The sequence below is a fragment of the Neopsephotus bourkii genome, unplaced genomic scaffold, assembly GCF_033783945.1.
Source record: "Neopsephotus bourkii isolate Nb327-2 ecotype Australia unplaced genomic scaffold, CSIRO-AGI_Nbou_v1 NB_463, whole genome shotgun sequence".
Lineage (NCBI taxonomy): Eukaryota > Metazoa > Chordata > Aves > Psittaciformes > Psittacidae > Neopsephotus > Neopsephotus bourkii.
Window position 1 is genome coordinate 556,265 of NW_026900965.1, and position 21,996 is coordinate 578,260.

The 21,996-nt window shown below is 47.9% G+C and overlaps 1 protein-coding gene across 1 annotated transcript in view; it reads right to left on the reverse strand.

Moving 5' to 3' along the window:
- SORD (sorbitol dehydrogenase) overlaps positions 1–21,996 on the reverse strand; it is a 72,198-nt gene that overhangs the window by 20,120 nt on the left and 30,082 nt on the right. The window lies entirely within an intron of this gene.

Consider the following 21,996-nt stretch of genomic DNA (forward strand, 5'->3'; position numbering starts at 1 on the left):
TGACAGGGCGCTGTGCACTTCAGCTAAAGTTCAAGCAAACGTGGGCCTGTGGGCTTGCCTGGCCCCAGCCAGACACAGGAATGGGGCTACCTCTGCTGTGGAAATGCCTTACCGGGGTTAAAATAAAGAGATTTAGGCGGTGCTGGGTTTCAGAGGTGAAAGGGTTTCCACCCAAACAGACCTGGCAAAGATCACAAGATTATCCGCTCCAGTGTCCCCTGAGAGCATTCTGAAGCTGAAAACTTTCCAAGCTTGACTTCCTTGGAAAACCAGAAAATGGGCATGGTATGTCATGCAAAGTTGCCAGAACCAGCTGAAAATAACCCTGCACTTTTAATACTGCTTTTTCCTCTCGTTTGCATGAATCTATGGATCTGCTCTTCTTGCAAAAATGTTTCACCTTCGAGGCAGGCGAGGGCATTTCTTTTCCCCCCATCAAGGTAATTCCCTGTAAGGTGTACCTGAGTTGAACTGAGCATGAAATGAGTGGCTGTGAACCAGCCCTGTGGTTATTCTGAGGGCAGTGGAAGAAGCTTGCGTGTGAGCAGAGCTGTGTCAGAACCCCTTACTCAGTATTGACATGGTAACGCAGTTCCTGCCACTTGCACTGCCTCAGGAGGTGAAACAAGAATATTTGCATATCTGCAGAACACTGAAAGATGGGGAACAGCCTCTCTTCCTGGATACACTCATATTCTCAGGGCACCCATTTGCACCTCTCCTTCTTAGGATGTATTTGCAAGCAGCCTCCAAACTTGACTTGCTGTGCAGCTTGTCTGTGTTATCCTGTTTGCGACCCAGCATGGAAGGTGCTGTGAAATCCCCCAGCTCTAGAGCAGTGTGCAGCTTCTTTGACTTCCTAAATCTGAAGAAATGCTGAAGGCATGTACTGGGGACTCCACTGGAAACTTGGGGCTCTTGCTGTAATAAACGTCCTTTGGGATATTACGTGGGTTTTGCTCCCCAAGTACATTGCAGGGTGTTGAGGCTTCCCCTGGCAGCTGCCACAGGAGTCATCTTTAACTCCTGTATCACTAAGTCTTGTTCTCCTGCTGGATTCTCTTCCCTAATATTGCTAATTTTCAGATAAACCCCTGAATAAGTGGAGTCGCCTAGGCTTATGCATGTCTGAGGGTGCCTGAGAAGCTTATGATTCCTATGCATCCTTATCCCTCCTTTTTCTGAAGGGAAATTTCTCAGAGGCTCAGTGCTTGCCCTGGATGATTTATGTCCTTTTGAAACCACCTCCATTTCATGGGGCACAGTTGCAGACTGCTGTTGCAAAAGTAGAGCTGTATCCTTGCATGCTATAGCACACACTTGGATTTCCTCCTTGTGCATCAAACAGACCAGGCAGGCGTGTTGGGCAGGCAAAGAAGCATGTGTTTCTATTGCCATGGGCTGTCTTGCAAAAGTGGCTTCTTTGCTGCTTTGTTCTGCTTTTGTGCACCAGTGGATGCTTTGAAGAACCTCGCCTCTGGCAGCTACTGTGCCTGGGTGTTGACAGGGCAGGTTTAAAGTGCTTTGCTTCTGTTGTATTCTCTCCCAGGAGGAACCAAGGAATCTTCTCAAGGCACAGTGATGCTCTTGGCCAGCATGGCCCTGTGGCCAGACAGCCTCTTCTCCTGCCCTACAGCATGGTGGGGAGAGAGGAAGTACCTTGCCAGCATTTGGCCAGACAAGTGGCTTTGTTGGGGCAGGAGAGTTGGTTCCTTTGGCTATTCTGCTCCTCCCTGCCATGACTGTCAGCACTGTCTTCAGTTTCCTCCCCTTCTCTTTTCCACTTTCCTTCTGGATCAGATCCACTTCACATTTTCCATCTGTTTTCTCTGCCTGGCAGCTAGCTCCAGCGTGCAGACTGGGTCTGCCATGCTTCCAGATCACAAGAACTTTGCCAGTCGCTACAAGTCCTCCGAGGTCTTGGTTTAAAAGAAGTTTTGAACTTCTTGCCATGCTCCATTTATCTTTGTTTGCCTTCAACAGTCTTTTGACTAGCAACCAACTGGCTGTCTTTTGACTGGCAACCAAAGAACTCTCTATGCCAGACCTACTTAGGACTTTGCTGCATTCCTTTTTCACATATGCTTGTGGGCATCCAACCTATACAGACCACAGAGGTCATTCGCATTCCTTCAAGCACACAATAGAGGTGCTATGAAGATCATGTCATAACCAGAAACTGGCTTTGTAAATCAATAGTTATTGCCAGAAAAGTTTCACTTTGCATTAGCTTAACAAAAATACATGTTTGCCTTTTCAGTCAATGATCAGGATCATTGTTGCCTCGCCTAGGTAAGAAGATAGGTGCTTTGTTGACATGACTACAACTCAGTTCACTTATAGCAGTCAAACTCGACATGTATTTGGTTTTTTTTGCAAGTTTTAAAATACCTCTTTGGACCGTCTCAGGTGAGGAGAAGGGTGGCATGACCTCAGGGGACTCATCTCCATGTCTTAAAGAGGAGCTCCCCTGAAACAAAGGGCAACGCTGCAAGTCGTACACTTGCCAGTTCCCCATGGAGGATGAGGACAGTGTTTTGGACCCCAGATCCTTCAGCAGTCCCACTCAGGTGTAGTGTTGACATGGGGGCCCTTTGTGGAACAAATATCTGCTGTAAGCATCATATATAAGTGCAAAGCTCTGCCTGGTCCAAAATGTACCTAAAGGGCTGAATTTCCTGTACCCTGAGCCCATCTCTCCACCTTCAGGAGTTCTCCATCACCCTGCACAGCTCAAGCAGGATTGGAGGCAGCTACTTCTTTTTCTCTCCCCTTATTTACCCTGAAAAGGATTTCTGTGGTTGCCTAGGAGGTGCTGTTACCCTCAATAGGATACCACTGAAGCTCTTTCACATCCCACAATACCAATTCTATTTCTGACCAATGAGGTCAAATGTTCTCTCCCAGATTTATGCAGAGAACTGTCCAGACCTACCAGCACCATTGGAAGAAAACGGCACCAACAGTTAGAAAAATACAGTAATAACTTATTTATCCCAAAGAAAGGAGATGCCATAGCAGCACCTCATCCATAAAGCCACCATCTTCTGACAACCTTATCTCATCTCTGAATCAGAGGGCTGCATAAGGTAGGTCATGGCCATCAGACCTAGATTCAGATTAAGCCTTCAAATGAAGTTCAGTAATCCTGTGGAGTAAGTGTGGGCAGTTTTGTTCTGAAATAATAACTGCGTTGTATTTTTAAATCTTACTCCCTGCAGAGACAAGCCCTCAGATAATTTTGTAGTGAGAGGATTTCTTCCAAAAACAAGAACCTCTGTTGCTGAATGTGCCAACAGGGATGATGCAGCTCAAAATAGCTATCACTGATCCTTTTTTCTTAATATTTACTTATACTCCAAAACCAGTTCCTTTGCTGTTTTGGGTTTTGGAGTGCATGATGACCACAGAGCTTGACCCTGCTCTCTGTCCTCTGAGCACTTCACGAGATGTTTCACTGGGAAGACAGGACCAGAAGTCCCGTGGCTGAGCAGCCCCTCAGAAACATGGAGCTTACAAACAGCCTCTTTGCCAAATGAGCTTTGTCCAGATGGCAGCAGTGGCCTTGGGACATGTGTTGTGTCAGAGAGTGCTGGGGCATGTGTCCACCTATTTTTTTTGTGTGTGTGTCCTCCCTTGGAGGGAAGGAACTCATCTAGTTCCAGCCCCTGCCACAGGCAGGGACCCCTTCCACTGGAGCAGCTTGCTCCAAGCCCCTGTGTCCAACCTGGCCTTGAACACTGCCAGGGATGGGGCAGCCACAGCTTCTCTGGGCACCCTGTGCCAGCGCCTCAGCACCCTCACAGGGAAGAGCTTCTGCCTAAGAGCTCATCTCAGTCTCCCCTCGGGCAGGTTCAAGCCATTCCCCTTGGCCTGTCCCTACAGGTCCTTGTCAAGAACCCCTTTCTGGGTTTCTTATAGATCCCTTTTAAGTACTGGAGGCTGCTCTAAGGTCTCTGTGGAAATCAAGTAGTGATGTTACTTCCCCTTCACTGCAGCATGCCTTTCTCTCTGTACCACCCTGAAGCCATCTGTCTGCATAAGCATGATTATCTTGCTTGTATCTGGCTTTTTTCTGGGTTTTGGTGGGTTTGGGTTCTTTTTGGTTGGTTTGTTGTTTGCCTTTTTTCCTTCTGCTTGCCACACACCGTTGACTCCAGAATGGTTTTCAGACCCAGCCACGTGGTACTCCACTTCAACCCCAGATAAATGGCTCGATCCAGACTCACCACAGGAGTGAGCAGCCTATGTTTTGGACTTCTAGTATTTCTTTTTTTTTTCTTTTTCTTTTTTTCTTTGTAATAAAGGACCATGACTTTTGATAAAGGAAAGTCAGAGAAGCTGCATGGATGCTTTTCAGAGCTTTTCCCAAGTTTGTGATACAGCCATCTCTGAAAACATCGTCAAGTCCTCATGGGCTGCTGGTTCCAGGGGAGCTGTTTCATACCTGGGGGGCTGACTGAAAGAGCAGAATGCTCCCTGTGAGTGAAGCAGAGAAATGGGACAAGAGAGCAGAAAATGAGAGCCAAGAGGTGCTCTTTGGTAGCCGGAGAACCTGCCACAAGGAGGCCTGAAGGCAGAGAGGGGCCCTGGACTGTGGTGTCATGGAGACAGGGATGGTAGTGAGAAGCAGAAATAGAACTTGGATAATGCATAAGGAAGTTACCAGGTTCTTCACAAAGAAATCAAGCTGTGTGGAAGATCCAGCTACTTCACAGCAGGGATCAATACTCCCAAGACAGGCTCTGGGTGATATGAGATTTTTGCACTTTGTCTCTCTCTTATGCTGGGTCGTTCCCCAGGGTGTGTTTCCTGAAAGAGCATTTTTTAGCACTAGCAGCACTGGGCTGGAGGCAGTTGTTTGCTTTGTTTTGTCGCCATATCTAATCCATGACTACACCATCCACCACTAAGCTCAACACCAGCAGTATGAAGGAATTCTATAGAAAACCCACATGTCTTTAAACACATCTCAAATGACTAAGTGCTATGGAATGAGTCATAAACCACACACCCTCACATGAGGAAACACACGGAAACAAACCCATCAAGTGCAGCAAGGAAGCTGGACACTAGTTTGTTGCCCTACCCCTCAAGGTTTGTTTGGGAAGTTAATAAAAAGGTGTTGACATTCTTTCTTGTTAAACAAGGTAACCTATTTGCAATAAGTTCAGCCACCCAGTGCTAGAAATGAATGCTAGATCTCACAGGACATTGAGTAACTTTCTCTTCTCCAAGAAGTGAGGGAGTGAAGCTCCTGATTCTGATGTGGACCCCACTTCAGAGACAGGTATGAGCAGGAGGGCAAGTATTGGCCCTAGTGGAATCTTGGCTCTTGGATAGTAGTAATAGCCCATATGAGCAAAAGAGATGGAGACTTTAACAAAGGCAATTTAGGGTATCTGGGTAAATGTCCAGTGGGAATATGCTGAGAGAAGAAAGCAGCTCTGCCTCCATAAGCAGATGCAATGAATGCAAGTGGTTCACGCTGTGAACATCCGCAGGAACTTGGATGAAGCAGGAACATGGGCAATCTGGGTCCAGGGTAGATTGGACATCAGTGGGGTAGGATGCCACTGACAAAAATCTACTCAGACAGCAGAAGCCGTGCTTGGATACTAAAACCCAAAGACAGATTGAAGATAAGTTATGAGTCCAGTGATAATCTGGCCACCTGCAGCGTCCAGGTTTCTTACTCTGGCAGCACTAAATGCCTGGAAAGCTTTCCCAATGTCACCAAAAAGTCCTCAGACAGCACAGCAGATCCTTCTTCAGTGGTTTCCTGGGTTCAGCAGTAGCAGTCATTTTTTCTCCTTCTTAGTAGCTGATGCAGTGCTGTGTTTTTTGACTTCCGGCCTGGGAACAGCGCTAATAACACCGATGATTTTAGTTACTCAAATGTTTAGTATGAACAAAGACTTTCTGAGCCTCGTGCTCTGTCAGGGAGGAGGGGAAGCTGGGAGGAAGCAGAGACAGGACACCTGGCCCAAACTAACCAGAGAGGTATTCCATGCCACAGTACGTCATGCCCAGGATGTAACTGAGAGTTACCTGGAAAGACTGAGGGCTACAAAAAACATCTGCTGTTTCAGTCTTGGGTAGTTCTTTATTAGTCTGTAGGGACCATCAATTAAATTTTCTCCATCCAAGTGTCATTCAAGTGTCATTCAAGTGTCATTTTAGACAGTCTTGAAGTATCTCCATTTGCTGGAAACCACCATGGTGAGATGTTCTGACATTCCTAGTGTTCTACATTCTTCTCTGGAGGTGAGAAGCTGCTGAACTCTCACATATTCATTTCATTACGCATTTGTTCCATCTGATGCTGGCTATTCTTGTGAGGTGTTTGTATGAGGAGATAGAGGAGATTATGCATTACTTTTATGAAAGGTATGTAGGGTTTGCATACTCACCCTTAACACTGTGAGCAGCAGGGATGATCTGGAGCATCCTTTTTTTGCCAAATAACTAAGAGCTGGGTGTGGTTGAATGGCACATTGGGCTTGGCACGGCCAGCCCACTGTCCATGTACAAATGGCATTTCTTCAGAAATGCAATGGAAAAGAACCCACTGAATGAGGAAGCTGAGCATGGAAGGCTGTCTTAAGTTGAGCTTGGAGAAAGCCTAGCACCAATGCTAGGGGTGGGCTAGAGTCCTTCAAGCCACAAGCTGGAGATGTTGGGCTGTGGGTTGGAATAAGAGGGAGCTTCCACCTGAAGACCAGTGGGGCTGCAACTGATGGATGCTCAGCTTCTTTCAGCATGTCAGCTACTGACTGCCACAGTGGCAGAAGACATTCATGGGCTGTGACTTACAGAATTACAGAATGATAGAATGGTTTGGGTTGGAAAGGACCTTAAGATTATCCAGTTCCAACCCCCTGCCATGGGCAGGGACACCTTCCACTAGACCATGTTGCCCAGCCTGTCCTGAACACTGACAGGGATGGAGCATTTACCACTTCTTTGGGCACCCTGTGCCAGCACCTCACCACCCTCATAGTAAAGAACTTCTTCTTTATATCTAACCTGAACTCCCCCTGTATAAGTTTGAACCCATCACCTCTTGTCCTATTGCTACAGTCCCTGATGAAGAAAGAATCCCTATCTTCTTTGCTGCTGCATAATTGAATTGACCTGCACATGCAAATATTTGTTCTGGAGACCAGTCTTACAGTTTACTTGCAAGGCTTCCCCCAAACAACTCTTACCGAATTGCTTGTTCTAATTTTGCACATCATGTTCCTTTTGGAAAGCAGTGACTGGTTGGCTCCTTCCCTAGAGAGCAGCTGAGTCCAGTTATGGACTCAGGAGTGATAAAGCCCAGGAGTGATAGCCACAACAAGGAGATGGGAAACTGCATCTCCAGAGGAAACTGCAAGGAGGAGCAGGGAGCAGGCACTGGGATGGTGGAGAAGGACTAATGGTCTCACACAGAGTTGAGCATAAAGCCACAGAGCTGACTAAACCAAAGTCTGGAAGCAGGGACTCTTGCAAGGACACAATGCTGGCAAAAACTTTTATAAACTTCTTGGTTTTCTGTGCCAACTTTGCTACTTGGATTTGCTTTTAGTTGAAAAGTGCTATTTTCTAATTTATACCTGGGTTTGTCTTTGTGGAGTGCTGGGTCCACACCAAGGGTTTGGCTGACTCAGGGTAGCAGCATGCCCTGGCAAGAAGTTGAAGCCTGGAGCTGAGGAAGAAGTAGGATGATGCCTTGAGAAATCCCATATAGGCTACATCAGACTTACTTGGTGGATCGGTGACACAGGACAGTGACTGCTGTTTTAACCCCTGGCAGATGGCCATCCCTTACATCCCTGGCCTAAGATGGAAAGCAGCCGAGAAGTTCTCAAGTCTGGCCCTAACTTGCAGGCCAATTAATTAATTGGTCTTCAGGATACTGAATACAGCCTGTTCATTCCCTGCTGCTTTCCAACTTACCAGTTGGCTTACACAGGAGATTTTAGCATTGACTCAGTCCTGCATTTTCTTCTCTACCAAAGCAGTGATTGCGTTGTAAGTTGCTGGTCCCATTAGAGAAGCTGTGTTGTAATTCAGTGCTAAGCCCATCTCTTTCAAGGTGGTGCTTTCCCTCAGCTGAGTCCATTGTTTCTGCTTACCCCCATCATATCTGTGCACCTGCCCTGCTTTCAGCTAGGACAGAGTTAATTTTCTTTCTAGTACCTGGTGCAGTGCTGTGTTCTGGCTTTAGTCTGAGAATAACACTAGTAACACACCGATGGTTTAGTTGTTGCTCAGTAGCACTTACACTGATCAAAGACTTTTCAGTCTCATGCTCTGCTAGTGAGGAGGGGCACGGGAAGCCAGGAGGGAGCAGAGAGAGGATACCTGACCCAAACTAGCTGAAGGGGTGTTCCATCCCACAGCACGTCATGCTCAGTATAGAAACTGGGGACAGGTGGCTGAGAGCTGCCAATTGCTGCTCAGGGATGGGATGGGCATTTGTCAGTGGGCAGTGAGCAATTGTACTGTGCATCACTTGTTTTTCTCTTTCACACCCTCCTTTTCATTACAATTGCCATTATTATTGTTATTGTTATTTTTAGTAGTAGTGCTACTACTCCTATTATATTTTATGTTATTTCAATTATTAAACCTTTCTTATCTCAACCCATGGGCTTTACCTTTTTTCTATTCTCCTCCCTGTCCCACTGGAGGTCAGGATGGGGAAGTGGGTGAGCAGCTGTGTGGCACTTAATTGCTGGCTGGGGTTAAACCATGACAGTCCTTTTTGGCACCCAGCATAGGGCCTGAAGGCCTGAGATAATGACAGATTTGTTGTAAGTGGAGACCAGTGATGAGTAGTATTCCTCAGGGGCTGGTGCTGGGGCCAATCCTGTTCAACATCTTTGTTGGTGATATGGACAGTAGTATTGGGGGCAACTCCAGCACATTTGCTGATGGCACCAATCTGTGTGATGTGGTCGACACGCTGGAAAGAAGGGGTGGGATCCAGGGGGGTCTGGACAGGCTGGGGAGATGGGACCATGCAAACCTTATGAAGTTCAACAAGGCCAAGTGTCCAACAAGGTCCTGCCGCTGGGTTGGAGCAATCCCCAGGAGAAACATAGGCTGGGGGAGACCGCATGGGGCAGCCCTGAGGAGGACTTGGGGTGCTGGTCAGTGAGACGCTCCCCATGGCTCAGCTTCAGTGTGTACTTGAGCCCAGAACAACCCCCATGCCCTCCACCCCCTGTGTGCCTGTAGGCTTGAACCTGCCCGAGGGGAGACTGAGCTGAGCTCTTAGGCAGAAGCTCTTCCCTGTGAGGGTGCTGAGGCGCTGGCACAGGGTGCCCAGAGAAGCTGTGGCTGCCCCATCCCTGGCAGTGCTCAAGGCCAGGTTGGACACAGGGGCTTGGAGCAAGCTGCTCCAGTGGAAGGGGTCCCTGCCTGTGACAGGGGTTGGAACTGGATCAGCTTCCAACCTAAACCAGTCCATAAGTCTATTATATTTGTTTAATACTTGCTGATCACAATCTTGATTTATTTGCTCTCAGAGTTGCTGCATGCGTTCTTAAGGTTGCATTATGTAGTATCTTACTTGCAGTACATGTTCCCTCTCATGGTGCTCATAATCGCTGGGGCCTGGGCTAAGCTTATTGGTTTGATTATTTTTCAATACTGGTTTATGATATGATAGAGTTACTGGTTCTGACAGTAACCTGGTACGGCATTACCATCACCTCTGTATTTTGGGAGCCATCTATTGGGAACTATTGTAACTACACATTTTACATTTTCTCAGAGACACAATCTATGGAGGAAACATCTCTTTCTTCTGTGGAAACAACCTTCGGATGTTGAAACTAGCGTGGTCCTATTGCTAGGAACCATCATATTGCTGCATGTAGTTCAGATTTTGTTTAGGGTTAAGCAACTATTTGCAGCTACTCCAACTCCCATGACAGTCACTGTAGCTACTGCTATCCTGGTGAGAGGTACTACAGCTACTCAGACTGGCAATGAGTGATGCCAGAGGACCAACCCATGTTGGTATCAGATGCCCGCACATACAAGAAGAAAAGGACACTGAAGACAGATCATTTAGTGGAGGAGAACAAAGCAAAGCCATCAAAAGAACAGGAGGAAGAGGCAGAACAAGAGGTAACAACTTGTTCCTAATCTCTAAGAGAGCTGCAGGATATGTGAAAAGGTTTCTGCCATCATCAGTTTGATTTTGGATGAAAATAGACAAGGAATTTAGTTGTGTGATATGAATTGCTATTTAACACTATTACCTGTATTGTTATGACACTTCTGTGATAGCTATATGCCATATCAAGGGTATTCAGTAAAAATCACACAGATTAATGAAGAATGAACTTTGATGAAACTGGACAGTGGTGATGTACTCAGAACTGGCTTGAGCTTGCAACACTCCAACACCACACACCGTCTTCCCTGCCCTGAAAGACTGTTATGACAGATGGAGCCCAAAGTCATCAACTAAATGAACTTGATGAACTTTTATAGGGATGGTCCATAGACTAAGAGAATATATCTGTGTGTATATATCAAAATACAGAAAGGGTGATGGTATGTGGGCCCCGGCGTGACATAAATGGTATGGAGTAAGGGGTGGATACTGTCCTGGTTTTGACTGGAATAGAGTTCATGTTTTTCCTAGTAGCTGCTGCTTCAGATTTAATCTGAGAACAATGCTGACAGACAACACACCAATGTTTTAGTTGTTGCTCAGCAGCGCTCAGTCTGATCAAGGACTTTTCAGTCTCTTGTGCTGTGCCATCAGCAAGGGACACAAGAAGCCAGGAGAGCAGAGACAGGACACCTGGCCTGATCTAGCCAAAGGGGTATTCCATCCCACAGCACGTCACTATTATTGTTATTGTTACTGTAACTGTTATATTTTACTTTATCCCAATTATTAAGCTGCTCTTATCTCAACCCAGGGTTTTACCTTTTTCCAGTTTTCCTTTCCATCCCCAGGGATGGGGCAGGGAGTGAGCGAGCTGTTGTGTGGTACTTAGTGCCCACGAAAGCAACCAGCAGCCAGCACCCATCTCTCACATCCGTACTGGTGACAAAGCTGTTAAACAGCCTGAGCTGCTGGGTGTCTCTGCCTGCTCACCACTTACTTACTCTGCATCTTACTTTACAAAACAGACTCGACAGAGCATTTCAGTTCTTGCCTGTAGTTTGCATCAACAGCCCATTTTGGCAGGGCCACAACATTCCTTCCCAAGACCTGCTCATTTCTGCAAGCAAGTGTTCCTGTGCTGTCTATGGCCATGAGTGCCAACTCGGGGGGGAGAGGATTGATTTTTCTGCCAGTTTTGTCATTAGAGTTGTCAGGTTTTTTTCCAAAGACTGGTTAAAAGCACAATTTGGTTCCTTTGAAGTTGTTACTTGCAACTTTGTGCAGCTAGCATTGTGCTAAGTAGCCTCAGAGGCAAGGAAAACCATTCCGTTAAAAACTTTTAAATGCAATTAGCTCAACTCAGAAATCCTCACTAATTATTTTCAGGTGCAAGCCTGCTTCTGTCAACTATACCTTTCTCTAAGAGGTGCTTCAGAACTGCATGAAAGCCATAATATATTGGTGGTAGAGAAAATGGAGCTTTAGATTTGAGAACAGTACAATTCAAATCTCAGTCCAGCCAAGCACATGACCAGATTCAGCTGTCCTCCAAAACTTTCATGATCTTGGTAATGGCTCCTTCCATGTAGTAGTCTTGGCAGCTAGCTTTAAAAGCCTACAGTGAGCCTCTGAAGGTATCATAGCTTGTGGTTTTCTAATGTTGCCCCATTCCTCCCAGGAATCTGTTTGGTAAAGATGCCTGTGTACCCATAGTGGGAGAAGATTTCAAGAGGGTGATAACGATGACTTCACAGATGTCTGTTGTCACAGGACCTGGCATTAAATAGGACAAGCCTTTGTTTTCTGTCCAAGACTTTAACAGAGGTTTTTATACACAGATGGTTCTTGCTTGGCCAGTTCTCTGGTTAACAGAGTTTGTGGTACCAACTTCTCCAGCAAGACATCCTGCAGGATTAGTGTGAGTAGTACATGTGGAGACTCCATGTTCCCGGCACATCCTGGAGCACTCCTAACACATATAACTCCTTGCTGAAGTCCATGTGAACATGGATATAACCAGGATTGTGTTTCTTAGCTGGGAAACATTTGAAAGGGAAGGGAAGACATGTGGTTCTGGAGGAGCAAGGCCAGGAAAACCTCAGGATGCAGAAGAGTTGCTGAGTTGGAAGAAAATGGTTTCTCAGAGATGTGAATCAGCCCAGGGCCCTGCCTCATTGCTGGAAAAAAAAGACTTCATCTGAAGATGATGAGAGAATCCTAGTCTTGCTGCAGGCAGGGATGACTCAAATGGAAAGGCATGGTGTGGCTCCATGGGTGGAGGAGGGTGCTCCCCTCCAAGACGGCAGCAGAGGTATTTTTTGTTACTACTGTGAAGTAGGCTGAGCTGCCTGTTGTTTTCGTTGGATTGAAGCAGAAAGGTTGTTTTGAGACACTGAACGAGCAAGGCGGTGGCTGGGAGGCAGCACCAACCCAACAGGTATCTTCTGTTCCCCATCACTGGCCAAGCACACAGCCTCCATCAGGTCCCCACCTCCTCTTGTCCCTACAGCTCTTCTAAAACCTCCTGCACCTCCCATTTAGCATTGTCAGCCCTGGGATGAGCATCTCCTGGGCAGAGCTTTGGCTCTGGTGCTTGACCTCACCCAGGAATGCTTCTTCTGCTCTGCTAGGGCAAGCAAGGAGCAATGAAAGCAAGGCAACGGACAGGACAGAATCAAAGAATCCCAGACTGGTTTGGGTTGAAGGGATTTTAAAGCTCATCCAGTTCTCACCCCCTGCCACGGGCAGGGACCCTTCCACTAGACCAGGTTTCTCCAAGTGCAAGTAGCCTGGCACGACTCACAGACTGAGTTGCCCGCAGCAGTCTGAGAGTGCTCATCTGTGGCAAGGGAAACCCAGTTCTTTAGTTTTGTGATTTTTTCATACTGGAAAATATCTGGAGTGGCCACTTGTGTGTAAGTCAAGCATGGCCCAGGTCCTGTGCGCTGTGTGTTGACTCACCAGCTCAGCTCCTGCTCGAGGTCTTTGTGCAGTTATTAAGAGAAATTCTATTAAACACATAATGGCACAGAGAGGTTTTTTGTCCTAAAATGAGGACAGTGCATTCTGTGTATTTGCTTTTACTTTTCTATATTCATCTTCTTACAAGATTATTTTCAATGACCTTATTTAGAACCAAATTGACCCTGTAGCATTTCCCTACTAAAATACACATTTTCCTGCACAACACTTGTAGCAAATCCTGATTTAGGATCCTGCTGACTGTGCCTATTTGTCACAAATCCTGATTTAGGATGTGTTGACTACGCTAGTTTGTTGTAAATCCTGATTTAGGATCTTGTCAACCATGCAGATTTGTTGCAGGTGAGTTATTTATGTTGCTCGAAGAATCACCATCAAAGGTATTAGCCAGTGGTTTTAATATGATGTTGTAAAAATGAGACTTCAACAGCAAGGTTCACTCTGTTACTTATTACATGAATGACACATACAAAGGAAAATCAAGTTTGAATGATACGCAGAGCCATCAGAGACACAAAAGGGTAAGGGAGACCGTCCCAGTGAGTCACTAGTTTCAAAGTGGACCCCCTTGTTTTCTAAACTCCTGGTGGAGCCTAGGTGTAGCTAGGTCCAATCTGTCTCAGCCTTGGACAACAGCTTATATCTAATGGAATTAGCTTCAAGGATTTATTAGTATTAATTAAACATTCTGTCTTTAACTTACCAAGTAAGAGATCTCTCTGGTAAGGAAGGATCTCTTTATCAGGTAAGGAATCTCAAACCTAGAGAGGCATCACTACTTAAGGGGGCAGTCACCTGAGGCGCAGTCCAGTTCCAACTTAGACCTTCAACTGGAAGCATCCAAAGATCTGTCGTTAGTAGCAAGGTCTCTCCCTGCCCCAGAGAGCAAATTTGAGAGGCATTCCAGCTAAAGAGGAGATCACCGCCATGCAGCCACACTGCCTACCAGGGATTGCTCAGAAAAGGCTCACTTAGGCTTTCTTTATGGGAAAAGCTCATACACATTGATGTTCACTGTCTCCTCTTCATCGAGGACTGTAGTGATAGGGCAAGCAGTAACAGGTTAAAACTGAAACAGGGGAAGCTCAGGTTGAATATAAAGCAGAAGTTCTTCCCTGTGAGGGTGCTGAGGCGCTGGCACAGGGTGCCCAGAGAAGCTGTGGCTGCCCCATCCCTGGCAGTGCTCAAGGCCAGGTTGGACACAGGGGCTTGGAGCAAGCTGCTCCAGTGGAAGGGGTCCCTGTCCATGGCAGGGGGTTGGAACTGGATGAGCTTTAAGGTCCCTTCAAGCCAAACCATTCTGGGACTCTAATGATTCTATATCACTGAACTCTTTTGTGGGTTTCTTAGAGTTCTTGGCCCAGCTACAGCTGAGACCTTTACCTCCTTTGGAACCTGTATCAAACTACTGCTGGTTTGATTAAGGGATCAAGTGCATCTGTCACAACCCTTTGTTGTTTGCTAGCCTGAGCTTTGCTCCTGATAGCCTCGGTTGCGCAAGCATCAATGCTGGTATAAAATCCATGTTTGCTCTTCCCTAGAAAAGCGTTTTCAGAATGATTTAAAACAGGTGACCATTTTCCCCTCAGAGTTAACATCTATTTGAATAGTGACTACAAGTACCCACAGCAGCAGGAGATCCTAGAAAAAGAATAAAAGAGTGGGGTGCAGGTGGCAGAGAGAACGGGTATGGAAATCTGTCCAAAATCCATAAGAGGAGAAGTACGAAGGAAAATGCATATAACAATAACAGCAGTTTCAGAGGCTGGACATGAGTGCGTGCATTTCCCTAGCCCCGTAATCTTCACAGGCCAGGTTGGGTTTGCCCATGTTTATTCTCAGGCTCTGCTTTAAACAGGAATGGGTTTTCCGTGGGTAAGTCAGGACATCTCAGAAGGCATCCTTGTAAGTAAAAGCTAAGATTGTTAAATGCTTTCTTGACATCAGTTGCATTTTTGAGGAGTATCTGCCACTGAGATCTGTTACCAGGCAAGAATGAGGCCACACACAGCTTGCTGGGTTGACGCGGAGCTAGTTTCCCCTAGTGGATTGCTCTTTTCTTTCTGGGGTGGTTTCATGATCGTCTTGTCCAGGGAAGGGCATGCATCCCTGTTCCATTATCTGAGGAATGCAGATGTCTTCTCTCCTAGTTTCTCTCCTTTATAACAGGCTCTGGAGATGATGTTCCTCACTATTCTTGGCAGTGCTCTGTCACTTGGGTTTTGTCCTGGGACTGTCCCAAAACGCTGCCGCATGCCCAGCTCTGTCCATGCAAGAAGGTTATACTGGGAGAAAGAAACATGAGTTTAAATGAAAGTAGTGGTAACAAAATTATTTTCCACAGTCCACTGTGAAAAGCATTGGAAGTGGTGGCTCAGGGATATTTTTACCTTGATCATCTCAGCCCAACTCTTACCTTTCCCATCTTGACTTTGACTTTGGACAGTTCCTCTCTGTCCTTTGGAGCTGCAAATGCTTCAGATCTTACATTCATGCCTAGACTTTGCCCAGAAAGGAAAGGTCAGTAGCGCTGACTCTCACCACTCAGAAAAATGTAAGAAAACCCATCTGGTTTTCTCTAGGGCTCACCCAACCCCATCCTCTGTGAGTGTCACCAGTGTTTGCTTCCACTCTCTAGTCCAGGAACCTTCCGTGCATCGCAGCTTTACTCTGATCCAATACTCAAACACACACCTCTGGGAGATCAGCTTTCTCTTAACCACAACGTACCTTTCTTCAGACAGCCAAGGTTTACTTGCTTTGGATTCATGTGTGTGATTGCAATCATCTTTTTTAAGGATAAAAAGTCTTTAAGAAACTGTTAGCTTCCAGTTTCTTTCATGTGCTTTTTTTAAGGGTAGGTATGAGCACTTTCTCAATGCTTGAACACAAAGAAATGCCTAAACCCTCTGGAAAACATTGGCTGCATTCAGTGGGTATAAGAAATTTAATCCCTAAAATAAGAGGTATTTTTTGTTCTGAGCTAAAAAACTGTTTTAAAAACCAAAAAGCTGTTGTTCCACATGTATTAAATGATAAATAACTGAGCGTGACCAGGGACCTGCAGGGGCGTTTCAGGTTTTCCCCTCTCCCGTGCAGTGTTCCCATAAGTACATAGAATCATAGAATGGATTGGGATGGAAAGAACTTTAAGATCATCCAGTTCCAACTCCCAAAACTGCAAGAATCAGAGGTTTGAAGATTGAGGGAACCCTGGAGGTCTTGGTCCAAGTGTTCACTGAAGGGTCCAAGGATGGACTTGCCCAGCAGCTTCACTGCTTTCAGTGTGCTTTTACCCCTTGTATCTGACTGGAATTTCCCTCCCATTCCCAAGGGGGGTGGTTGGTTGTTCCCCAGCCATGAGATCTCTCCATCAGAAACAAAAAATTATCATTTGAAACGGTTACATTTTAAGAAAGAATTTTTAGCCTTAGTTAAATACTAAAATAGTTTTTAAGGCTCCACTACCAAAATGTTTTACAGCTACTGCATGTAAGTTTCCCTGTATGTGTTTAATGAATCCAAATCCATCATATGAATGCAGCACATCTTTCCCAAGAGATGCCCTTGGAACCTTTAATCTGTAACATGGGCAAATTTTTTGGAACTAGTGTTTTTTTTGAGAAAAGAAACACAGACAACAGGCCCAGCTGTCCCTGGGGTTCCAGGTGAGCTTATTTTATTATTTCAATAGTCAGAAAAGAGTCAAAGGGCTCAGTTCAAGCCAGGAAAGAGTCGGTTTAAAACACGCCAGTTGAAATCCAATTGATGTGTTGCAGAAAGACCTTGGCACAGGCAGCCTGATCCACAAAAGAGAAGCATTTCTCTCCAGTTCCCCCCAACTGCCCTAAAAAAAGGCAACATACCTATAGGTGGCAACTTCCATGGAAAAGCAACATTTCCTACTGATTCCCAGCCCATGTCTAAATCCCTACACCAGAGAGGTAACCTACAAATAGGGGTATTTAATTAAACTTTAATCAAATTTTACCCTGTTTGGTCCCAATCAGCATTTTGATGTGCTCAGGACACAGCTGCAAGGGCTGGTTCAGGAACAGGATAGGCATGACTCATGGTCAGTGATTAGTTTGGGAATGCATCAATCAGAAACCAGAAACCAGCAGAAACCAGGCCCTGGGGTTGGAGGTGCTCTTCTGAATTAACATCCCTGTAAAGACTGAGCTGCAGGGTGCAGGGTGGCGTTGGTGAGGCTGATAAATGCATTTGTTTCTAGAGGAACAACTTGCTATCAAGCCATAAGCTTGTAGCTAAAACCAGCTAGCTTAGCTGGGGAACGGTAAACCCTGACAGCTGCAGGAGCATTGCCAAACACTGTACTCACGGCAGCCAGACCCTTTCTGAACCTGGGATCTATTTGTGAAAGCAGATGGCAGCTGGCAAAATGGCCGGGCAGGGATTCCCATTCCAAAGATCTCAGCTGCTTTGTCTGTGAAGCCCTCACCGTGACTGGTCCTCATCCATCCAAGAGAGAGGTTGAAAACCGATGGGTTTTTGTTGAGTGTTTTGGCATCACAGACAAAGTGGTGGAGATCTGCAGGGGTGATTGGTTCCCAGCTTCCAGTCAGCTGTGACACCTTGGAAAGGAAGACCGATCCCAGGAAGCTGTTCTAGGTCCCACTGCTACTGCTCACCCCTGCTCTTTCAGGAAGTGGTCCTCCAGCTCAGAAGCTGTATTTCCTCATGACAGTCAGGTCTGTGTTGGGAAAGCAAAAACGCTGGCTGCAGGTAACTGCAGGAAGGCAAGTGAAGGCACAAAGTTGCCTGCAGTGCAGAGATGTCCTATCAGGCTGTTTGTCAACCCACCAGGGGCCCTACTGTGTCAAGCACGTGGAAGCAGTGCCAAAAGCTGTTGACTTTGGCCAGCGATGGAACCTGTGGCTCAGAGTGACTGCATCAGTGGAGCCTGTTCCAGAGGTAAGATACTGGGATAAAATGGTTGGCAGGAGCCTTGTACAATGCCACATGTGGGTGGCCACCAGTGCAGAGACCTCCTGGGAGCATTGGCAGGGATGACCCAGCCCCTGGCCCCTGACAGGAAGAAGGTGGCAGCTACTTGGTCTCCCTGGATCTGGGCAGCGATGATGCCTCTTGCTGGAGAAATCAGGGCATAATGCAGCTCAGGTTGAAACCAGGGACACTGTGGAGACAGCAGAGCTGATGACCTCTGCCAGCCATTTGAAAGGTTGAAACCCCTCTAAGCTTGCTTGTTCTCTGCAGCTTTCTCTCCCAGAAGGCCATATGCACGTCATGGCCACTGCTGCTGGTGCTGAGAACTCACAGTAACCTGAAAGTCAACAACAACCCTAAGGTGTAAGTACTTTCTCCATGTAGGACAACTCTGTAACACCTGTGGAGAAGCAGAATTAGTGCTTCTAAGTGCAACATTAGTTCACAGCCATCCAGACCTGCATGCACAGCTTTTCCACTTCTGGCTAGGGAAAACATCCAGAAGAGCCGGTTGCAGGAGGACTTCCACCACTTGTTACCGGTATCCATGGTTTCCAAGCTGGAAACACCCAACAGTCACTAGCATTGGTCATGGCACCAGCTGCACCAGACAGTTGGCTTGGACATGTTGGCACAAGCTAGTACCCTCCTTTTGCCTATTGAAACACCTGTCCTGTGTGAGATTTGGTCCCCAGGAGAGGTCCAGGAGTTCCTACTCATTTCTGCAACCCAGAGGAGGATGAAAGGAGTGTGTCAATCACAATGAAGCCCAGTGGATGAAGCCCACCAAGTGATGATGCACACTCTGTTTGCCATGCCTGGATTGCGTGGGAAATGAAGGGGAAGGGGAGAGCTATGGATTCCCATAGCAGGACAAACACCCTGGAGACTCCAATCCATTTGCATCACAGGGGGAAAGCTGGGATTTCTCCTGCTTTGAGCACCACAGACCTTGTGAGCAGGACGTTTGGGATGTCTTTGGAGATACTTCTAGTTTCTGGATGGAAACTCTAGGCTGGTGTTTTCCTGCTTTTTCTGTCCCAGGAGCCTGAGCTGCTACAGCTGTTTCCTTGCCCTGGGTGCCCTGCCCGCTGCTCTACAGTCAGTGCTGGGCTGAGATCTACAAGTCCAGTGGTGGCCTCTGCTCCCTCAAGGCGTCCCAGCTGGCTCAGTGCTTCCTCAGCTGATCTCCTAGTGCCATCTGCCGTCTGACCCAACGCCGTCGTAGCGCGGTGGTGATGCCCCTGTCCATCTCCATCCTCAACCTACAAAAGGAGCTGGGAAGGGCAGCCTCCTGCCAAGCTCAGGTGGGCCCCACTGCCCGGTGCTGAACGTGTCATTGCTGTGTCACCACGTCAACTGTTGTGTTCTCTTAGATTTTGGCTAAATGAGTAATCCCATAGGCTGTGAGCTGGGAGAGGCACCCTCAAGAGGAGATCCCCAGCCTGAGGAACTTCCCAGGTTCAGATGAACCAAGCCATGATTGAGTGGCAGGTGATGGTGCCACCGCAGCCAGGCTGGGCTATAGACAGCCTCCCCCCAGCAAGCCCGCTGAGATTCAGTGTGGTTTGGGGTAACAAAGGAATAGCTGAGCAAAAAAGTAAAAAAGATTTGTTTCTATTGCTTCAGTACTGGAAAACATTTGTGTCAAGAGCCGACCCTGTCCCCATGCCTGGGGGAAGAGGATGGTACAAGACAAAACCTATGCATTTTTCTGTGCAAAAATCTGCTCTCTTCCCTGTCCCAAACTGCAGCCTGCTGCTAAGCTCCCACATGGGAGTGTCCTGCTTTCTCGTGCTCAGGTCTCGGGTGCCACCTCCTGGCTTTCCCCCTGTACTATGCATCCCATCGACACGGTGACGCGGAGCGGGAGGACCTTTCCCATTGCGCTATCAGATAGAACAAAGCCATGCGGTTCAAAGCATTTATTCTTTGCGGCTTGACCTAGTCTCACTTATTTTTGCATCAGGATGGAGGTAAACCCTGTAACAACCCTCCTGCCACCCGCCCGCCGTTAGCAGAGTCCAGGCTTTTGTGCAGAATCCCATCATGGCAGCACCCTGACTCCCAAAGGTCCTGTGGGCTGAGACCCACCGCCTTGGCCCTGGCACATCTCACCTTCACCAGATGCTGTCGTGGAGGGTGTGTTTTGCTGCTAAAGCCAGGTGCAGTCTGGGTCTGAGGCTACTTGAGACATCTCCTCATAGCTGTGGCTACTGATGTCTGCCCAAACAAACACTGGGAGGACAACAGGGTCATTGAAATGGTCTTTAACCATGCAAGGCTTCAGCCTAAGCGAGAAGGGATGCCTTTGGGAAAGACGACAGACTCTTCTTGCACTGCTGGTACAGACCAGCAGATGGAAGTTGTTAGGATTTGCAGGAGCCATTTTGATCCTTTGCAGAAGCCGTTTGAGTTGCTCTTCAGTGCATTTGCTGTAGAAAGGGGCTGAAGGCACCAGCTCATGGAATCTGCACAACCGAGCTGCATCTGGGTACCCTTAATCATCACCAGGACCATGAGGAGAGCATCCTGACCTCAAAGACTGCTGTGACCAGCAGGTCCCTGGAGGAATGCAGGTGTTAAATGACCTGCCTCCTTTCCTATATCTCTGACTTCAGATAGGGACTGAGTTTTGCATGTGGCCTCCCTGAAGACACCCTGGCCTGTGACGTGTCTGATCAGCACAGCTGTGCCAAGAAGCCTTTTTGCATCAGAACAGCTGGATTTTCTATTTCCAAAGTGCTCTTGGGCCACAGGCCTTGCCAGAGCACAGTGCTTTTGGGAGAGAAAAGTTCACATGCTCCCACGTTGATTTATCCTTTTGTCCCACCTTCAAAATGAGGCAAACAAAAGGAGAGTTTCCAGTAAAATGTAAAATTAAAATGTGGCAAAACCAGACTTTTCCCTCATTTGTGCTTTTTCCAGCCCTGATGTGATGCTCAGAGCGCATCCCTAGGGCAGGACACAAGTGAAGGCAGATGGGAGGGGCGCGGGGGTGGCGGCAGGGGCATTGCACACACACACGAGCAGGCAGGGACACAGGCAGCAAGCGCACACACGTGTGCACACGCCTGCGCCAGGCGTGCACCGGCCAGGGAGGGGGACGCTTGGGGACCCTCAGCACAGACGTGACCTACTTTAGCTCCAAAGCGAGCCACGTTTTGCGGGCCAGGGTAAAAGCTTAATAGAGGCAGGCATGAATTATTGACGGTCCGGGCATGTTAATGCATGGACTAACAGGGCTTTTCTGCAGCAAAAAAAAGTCTCCTCTATAATTTAAAGCCTCTCACGCTGCCATCACTGCCCCCCTGCACTCTCTGGGGTGTTTCCGCTTAGGTGAGCAGAGCACTGAGATGTGGATAGACCCAGCAGGGGAGAGCCGGCCCGGCAGGAGCCGGGATGCGGGCAGGAGCCGGGATGCGGGCAGGAGCCGGGATGCGGGCAGGAGCCGGGGTGAGGGCAGGAGCCGGGATGCGGGCAGGAGCCGGTGTGAGGGCAGGAGCCGGGATGAGGGCAGGAGCCGGGATGCGGGCAGGAGCCGGGATGAGGGCAGGAGCCGGGATGCGGGCAGGAGCCAGGGTGAGGGCAGGAGCCGGGATGCGGGCAGGAGCCGGGATGCGGGCAGGAGCCGGGATGCGGGCAGGAGCCGGGATGAGGGCAGGAGCCGGGATGTGGGCAGGAGCCAGGGTGAGGGCAGGAGCCGGGATGCGGGCAGGAGCCGGGATGGGGGCAGGAGCCGGGATGGGGGCAGGAGCCGGGATGGGGGCAGGAGCCGGGGTGAGGGCAGGAGCCGGGATGAGGGCAGGAGCCGGGATGAGGGCAGGAGCCGGGGTGGGGGCAGGAGCCGGGGTGAGGGCAGGAGCCGGGGTGAGGGCAGGATCCGGGGTGAGGGCAGGAGCAGGAGCCAGCTTTGCCTGAGC